A 7,775-nucleotide genomic window follows, 5' to 3' on the forward strand; every position below is an offset into this window, starting at 1 on the left:
TCCCCCAGTGACTGGGGTGAGGGAAGGCTCCACCACCAGCCCAACATCCCACCGTTTGGGGTGCCGGTTCATCTCCAAAGTCTCCCTGGGGCCCTTCCTAGCCCAGAGCCCAGCCTGTCCTGGGAGTTCACCCCCTCCCAGTGAGTCCAAGGCCCCTGATAGGAGCCTGGTGGGACCCCATGCAGTCTCAGGTGAGCAGGGTATAAAGAGTTAACCACCCACTATATAATTCCTGGGTAAATACCAGCCAGGCTGCCAGATTTATTGCCTTTTAAAGTCTCCCTTGTCATCCCATTAGCCCTTTCTTTGGCTGCCTCTCTCTCTCACATCTCACTTCTCCCCACTTATGCACTGTAACCCCAACTTGGGTTTTTCCCACTAGCTCTGAGGTCTGAGCCTAAGAGAATCACTAGCTCCCCACCCCCGCTGAAGCTTGTCTTTCCCTGAGCATCTTGTGCTTCTCCACAGCTGCCAATCTGCTCCTGCTTCTGAGAACTTGGCAGAGCCTCTGAGGTGTTTGCTAAACTGACCTCTCCATTGGGTGACTCCTCATCCCTGGGGACCTGTGTCTGCTCTTTCACTGTAGTCTGTCAGTGCCACAGATGTCTGTCCCACACCAGGTGGCATGGCTTCCACAGCTGGCCACGTTGCCCCCTCACGCAAACAGTTCTGAAACTTGCTATTGCTCAAGTTCAGAGTCACAGGTTCCCAGGCTCCTGGTGATGGAGGCATACAGTCAGGACTCCAGGATAGCTGAGTTCCAACCCTGACCCTGTGACCCCTTTGATCTGTAACCTTGGGTAAGTGACTCAGCCTGTCTGTTTTTTAGTTTCTTGATTTGTTAAATAGAATAAAGACAGTCCCCGTGTTCTTGGTGGTGGAGGTGGGCTGGGATAAGGATCATACTGGGCTTAGGTGTTTGGCATAATACAGGAGAAACTCAGAACTGGTCAGCTGTCACTTTTGTCTAGCTTTGATTGGCCCAAGCAAGTCACATGATCAGTCTTAACTGTCAAAGGTCAGGTACAGCGTTGCCAAGTCACCTGTAAAAGGCAAGGGCGTGGGAGGACATGAATTTTGGGAGTCGGTAGTTCAAATTACCAAAAGGTGAAAGTAAGAAAAAGGAGTTTAACTTGAGATAAATGGAGCTGGACAAGATGCAAGTGGTTAGAGCTTGGCAGGGTCTCCCAAGTCTATTAATTATTATTTTTCAATCTTTCTCCTAATAGTACTGGGGAATTATTAAAGATGGTAGTGAATAATGATTGGCCTTGAATTTTTAAATGATCCATATCTGCTATAGGGAAATATGTCAGAGAGAGGGAGAGATGATAGAAACTTTCCTAGGCTGTCAGCTCTGGGTACCCTTTAATGTGTGTGAAGTGCGTGAATATTTCTACCTCCCCACTTCCCTGGCCATCTCTTCCTCGGAGAATGGGACAACCTAGAATTCATCTTTCCGCACCTCTGAAGAGCAGCCTATCCGAACATCAACTGGAACAATAGCAATTCTCCTGCATCATTTCACAAACTCTCTCCAGTTCACACTTTTCCAGCTTGGACAGTGGAGAGACTTTCCATATGTTTTTCAAATGTCAATTAATTTCACTCCCAAGAGGTGTCTCCTTTATTGTCATAATTACCATAATAAGAATAACAGCTTCCAAACATTCTGCAAGTTCAAGTATGCCAAGGATTTTCTCCAAGGGCCCCCGGGAGGTAGAACAAGGAGCTCTGGACTAGTTCATGGGTACTGAGAACTAGAGAGAGAGCGTTTGGCTGACTTTACGCATCATTTCAAGAATAGATGAGTCTGAAGCCAGTTATTTTCACTCAGAATCTAGAGCTCATTTTTTCTGCCAGCTTGTCTGTCTGCCTTGACCACGAAATTCCAATCAATAAGTCTAAGGGATACTTTGGTGTTCTAGAACTCTTGACCAGGTTGGGCAGGAACTATCCTGAGACCTGGGTTCAGAAAGATGTCTCCTGTTGCACCCCCTTCATCTCCATCCCAGGCACCACCTCCAACCCCCCCTTTGCCTGGAAACATTCCTGACAGTCCTGGCTTCCCTCTGTCAAGAGAAACATCCATCTTAAGGCTAATCAGCCAGAAAAACCTGTTTTCCAGGCAAATCTCGCCATTTTTCACAAAGACACAGAAAGAATGGAGCTTGCATGGTTTCAACAACCAGGAACCCCAGGAGCCAAGAGTTCAGTCTCATCTTTTCTCCATCACCCGGACACCACGCATCAGATTCTGTGCCTCATGTGGGCACTGGTCAGGGAGAAACAAGATGGTAAATGGGATTGTGTGGTCAAGCCAGGGAAGCCAGCACTACAGCGGGAGCAAAGTTAGCCAGCTAGAGTGACTTCACCAGCCTGCCCTTTTGTCAGCCTTTTTGAATGAAAAGGGAAGATTTACTGCTGGGCTCAGCTGACAATCTTTTACAGCCATTGCAAATGGATTTGAGACAGTAGGGTAGCCGGCTGTGCTGACCATAGAGGGGCCTTTTTTAAGGATCCCTCCAACATCTTGGGTGAAGTAACGTGATGCTCTTGACCAGAGAAGAGGAGGAAGAAAGGTTGGGCTGGAACCTTCTGAGGCCAATGCTATTAAACACATGCCCAAACTGCTGAGGGTTTCAAGATGGAAACTGTTCTCAGCAGCTCTTGCTCAGCCCAGCTCTTTCTGTCAATTTAGCAAGATCTGTTTGCAATGCAGGCAGAAGTCTCAAGGTCCAGTTGATGGGGTACCGCATACATTATTGATGAAGGCAGAGGAAAAAAAAATTGGCTCAAGTCTGAGTAACACCTGACTCCACACAGTTATCATTTGTGTAGCAGATATTTGTAATTTACCCATAGCAGTTGTGTGCTGAGTACTATTTCCCTATAGACTGCCTACTTTGTCTAACTTGGTCTCTCTCCCCTCTCCACGGCCCCCCATCCCAACCTGCCTGGAACTCACTATGAGACCAGGCTGGCCTCGATTCACAGAGATCTGCCTGCCTCTGCCTCCCGAAGGCTGGGATTAAAGACACGCACCACCACACCCAGCAGTCTCTCTTTTTAAAATAAAGCTGACTTCTACCAGGCATGGTGGTTCATACCTGTAATCCCAGCATCTGGGAGGCCAAGGCAGGATTACCATGAGTTCAAGGCTAGCTGGGGCAACAGAGTGAATTACAGGCCAGCCTAGGCTATGGAGTAAGATTTTGCCTGGGGTGGGGGTGGGGAAACCTTAATTATAGAACCAAAATGAATTGTTAAACGAAATCTGGTGGGAGGGGTGCTAGTGAGCGGGCTCAGTCTGTAAAGTGCCTGCCTCAAACAGATCCCCAGCACCCACAAAAAGAGCTGAGCAGGGCGGGACAACAATGTTTGTGACTCACATGTACAAGCCCACACTAACAATCACATACACCACACAGACAACATATCACACTTAAACCACACACACACACACACACACACACACACACGTAAAAAGTTGTTTTAAGAAAGGTTAATAGCCGGGCATGGTGGTGCACACCTTTAATTCCAGCACTTGGGAGGCAGAGACAGGCAGATCTTTGTGAGTTCGAAGCCAGCCTGGTCTACATAGTGAGTTCTAAGACAACTGGAAGTACAGGGAGACCCTGTCTCAAAAAGACAAAAAAAAAAAAAAAAAAAAAAGGTTAATAAAGGGGCTGGAGAGATGGCTCAGTGGTTAAGAACACTGGTTGTTCTTGCAGAAGACCCGGGTTCGAATCCCGGCACCCACATGGCTGCTAACAACTGTCCGTAACTCCAGTCCCAGGGGATCTGACAGCCTCTTCTGTCCTCCGAGGGCATTGCAGGACATGGGTGCACTTACCTACATGCAGGCAATATACACATACCCATAAAATAAAAATAGTAAGGGACTGGAGAGATGGCTCAGTGGTTAAGAACACTGGTTGTTCTTGCAGAAGACCCAGGTTCGAATCCCAGCACCCACATGGCAGCTAGCAACTGTCCATAACTCCAGTCCCCCAGGGGATCACAGCCTCTTCTGATCTCCGTGGGCATTGCAAGACACAGGTGCACTTACCTACATGCAGGCAATACATGCATACACATAAAATAAAAATAATAAATAAAATTTAAAAAAATAATAAAAAATTTTTTTAAGTTAAAAAAAAAGTTAATAAAGCCTGTGGAGTTGGCACACACTTTTAATCCCAGGAGCAGTAGCCCAAAGACAGGGGTAGGCAGGCCAACCTGATCTACATAGTGAGTTCCAGACCAGTCAGGATTACACAGTGAAACCATGTCTCAGAAAGGGGATGGGTGAGCTAATAAAAATAAGTTGATTAAAAATATATTCTTTAGCATAAAACATATGCTTCAAAAAAATTTTTTTTAATGTGGTTTGAGGTATAGCCCAGTAGAGTGCTTGCCTAGTACATCCAAGGCTCTGGGTTCTATCCCCAGCTCTGCTAGCTAAGTAGATTAGATAGATGATAGATGATAGATAGATAGATAGATAGATAGATAGATAGATAGATAGATAGATAGATAGATAGATGTCAAATAAAAAAAGTAACAAAGTGACACATTTTCCCCTGGCTGTCCCTGACCTCCTGAGGGTCTGCCCTTACCTCCAATGGGTCTAGAAGCTTGGACCAAGGCAAGCTGACCTGGCTTCAGAGGAATGGAGGTTGGAGGGTTCCTCCAGGGAGGGCACCCGGGTCTGAGTGTCATCTTCACAATCTCCTGTCTGGTGGGTGTGTGCACGTGTGTTTTCTTTCTGCTGTATAAACAGGTGATTAATGCCTTGCAAAGAGGTACAGACACGGCTCCCTGGAGAAAGCAAGCCCCTGCCAGATCCCCCAGTATTAATTCTGCTGTTAACACTCCTGAGGCGCAGGGATAAGGAGTAAATCCCCTCCTTCATGAAGCAGACCTGCGGGCAATGTGGTTTGTTTAAAGTCTCTGGCAGAGCCGCTGCCCTGGCCTCCCATTTGCTCTCTGGGAGTGGGTACTTTAAAATGAAAAATGAAAAAAAACAGTGCTCCCTTCCCTAAGGCAGTTTCCGGTTTGTAAATATCACCTAGGACCCCCCAAATGGACCCAGGGCTGTGACAGGGGAGTCTGCCTTTGATTCTGGCACAACCTGTGGACAGTGGGGGGAGGAGGGAGGGGAGACAACACTATACAGTTCCCTGTGCAGTCGCTTTGCAAGGGGAGTCCTGACTGGTCTCCAGAGTCCAGGAGCCTCTGGTGAGTTTGTGCCAGCCCTAGATAATGCATGGACAGGCCACCAGGCCACTAGGCCACCAGGTACAGGGGAAATTTCTATGCTTATTTATTTAGTCATTCATTCATTCATTCACTGTTTAGAAAGAAGGGCTTGGCAGGTACGGTGATCCTAGCACTTGGGAGGCAAAATTCCAGGCCAGCCTGGTCTACATAGCAAGTTCAAGGTCAGCCAGGGCTACATAGTGTGAGACCCTGTCTTAGAAGAAGGAAGAGGTGGGAGGAGGAAAAGGAAGAGAGAGAGGGAAGGAATTTTGTGTGGCCTGGGCTGGCCTCAAATTTGCTCTATAGTCAAGAATGAAAAGATGACCTTGAACTTCTGCTCCTACCTCTAATCCCCAAGTGCTGAGATTACAGCCTGCAACAGCACATCCAGTTTTCTGCAGTGATGGGAATTGAATTCAGGACCTTGGGCATGTTAGGCAGGCATTTTGTCAACTAACTGGCTATATCTTCAGCCCCTATTTATTTATTTGTTTATTTTTCTCTTCTTTTTCCTCCTTCCATCCTTCCTTCCTTCCTTCTTTTTTCTTTTTGAGACAGTCTTGCTATGTTGCCTAGGCTGGTCTTGAACTCCTCATCTTCCTGTCTCAGTCTCTACACACACACACACACACACACACACACACACACACACACAAAATCAACTCATTTGCAGGAAAATGAGTGAAACAATGAAACTACCAAGCACAGGTTCAACAAAAATAACCAGACAAAGAAAGACAAATACTGATTGTTTTCTCTCATACAAGAAAGCTAAACTTAAGAGAAAAGAGAGGAAGGGGGAAGGGGAACTATTTGTGAGAGGAAGAGGCCCAGCAAGAGGCAGGGACAAAAGAAGGCAATGAAGGGTGGATATGATCAGAAATCACAATAGCTGCTCATATCATGAAACCTGTTATCTTATATGCTCAATTTAATGTAATTTAAAAGAAGTCCTGCCCAAAGACTTAACAGTGAGTCTCCCTTGCATCTTTCTGTACATTTACTCACTCATTCGTTTATGGGTACCCGTACACCACTGCGCCCATGTGGAACAAAGAGCGTAAGTTTCTGGAGTAATTTCTCTTCTACCGTGTGGGTCCTGGAGATCAAACTCAAATCATCAGGCTTGGCAGCTAGGGCCTTTACCCTCTGAGCCATCTCGCTGGCCCCTTACACATCTTTCTAACACTGGTTTGTGTCACATACATGAGACAGAAGATGGTACTGTGTGAGTATAAATGACTTTGGCTCTTGGATTCAGTGTATTGCCTAAATTTTCTTCAAGTTTCAAACTTCAACTAAAATTTTTTTCTCAACGAAAAAGAGGGAGGAGATGGGTTTGCAAATGTAACTCAGTGGTAGCATGCTTGTGTAGCAGGCACAAGGCCCTGGGTATCCCCAGCCCTGGAAAGAAGGGGCTGAGGGAAGGCAGGAGGATGTAGGAGATACAGAGTTAGACACTGTAGACACCTTGTCTGCATCTAGACTGGGGCCCATCTAATAATAGAATCAGTGGAGACACTGGGGAATGCCGAGTGAACCCTATCGGAATATTTCATAAAGTTGCACAATCATTATCTTCCCGGCTGTGTATGATAACTGTGCCTGAGTCTCTTCAAAGCATCATCCTCATCATTTGAAGACGCACACTGGAGTAGCTCAGATAAAGTGATACCTGTCTGGCTTTACATCACAACAATCCGCAGTGGATATCAGTAAGACAAGATCAGCCATGGGTCGAGTTGATAATTACTAAAGTTGGGTGGTGGGTACACAGCAACCCCTTCTCCTAATGACTCTTCCTTTTCCTGTTGGAAATATTGCATTTAAAACAACATCAACAAAACAGTTTGAGGGCTGGGGAGATGGCTCAATCTGTAAAGTACTTCCCCTACAAATCATGAGAACCTAAGTTTGATTCCTAGCACTCACATCAAAAGTGTTACTTGTCTGTAACCTCAATACTGGGGGTGAAGGCAGGTGAACCTCCAGAACTCCCTGGTTAGCTAGTCTAGCCAAATCACTGAGCTTCACGTTCAGTGAGAGATCCTGCCTCCAAAAAAAAGATGGAGTGCTAGTGAGATGGCTCAGTAGGTTAATGGTGCTTGCCACCATACCCAAGGACCTGAGTTCCAATCCTAGGCCCCACAAGGTAGGAGAGATCTGACTCCCAGAAGTTGTCCTCTGACCTCCACATGCATGCACACACAAAACAAATAAATACATAAACAAATGGAAAAAAGTTTAAAAGAAAAAAAGGGTATCAAGCAACTGAAGAAGAAAGCATGGACATCCATACATAGGTGTACACTCATACATGCACACACACACAGACACACACACACGTTTACCTGGGCACAGTGGCACGCATTTATAATTCTAGTCCTCAGGAGGCTGAGGCAAGAGGATCTTGAGTCTGAAGCCAGCCTGGGCTACATACTGAGACCCTGTCTTGAAAAGTGAGGGGAACAGGGAAAGGAAAGGGAAAGAGCAGAGAAGGGAGGGGAGGG

General features: G+C 46.4%; 1 long non-coding RNA gene across 1 annotated transcript in view; it reads right to left on the minus strand.

Moving 5' to 3' along the window:
* Window positions 1-1,008: 1,008 nt before the first annotated feature.
* Window positions 1,009-7,775, minus strand: part of LOC115072775 — a 28,409-nt gene continuing 21,642 nt past the window's right edge. The window contains exon 3 of the long non-coding RNA XR_003851787.1: window positions 1,009-1,043. This is a non-coding gene — a long non-coding RNA (uncharacterized LOC115072775). The remainder of the gene's footprint in view (window positions 1,044-7,775) is intronic.

Source organism: Nannospalax galili, unplaced genomic scaffold (genome assembly GCF_000622305.1).
Source record: "Nannospalax galili isolate Female #2095 unplaced genomic scaffold, S.galili_v1.0 scaffold120, whole genome shotgun sequence".
NCBI lineage: Eukaryota > Metazoa > Chordata > Mammalia > Rodentia > Spalacidae > Nannospalax > Nannospalax galili.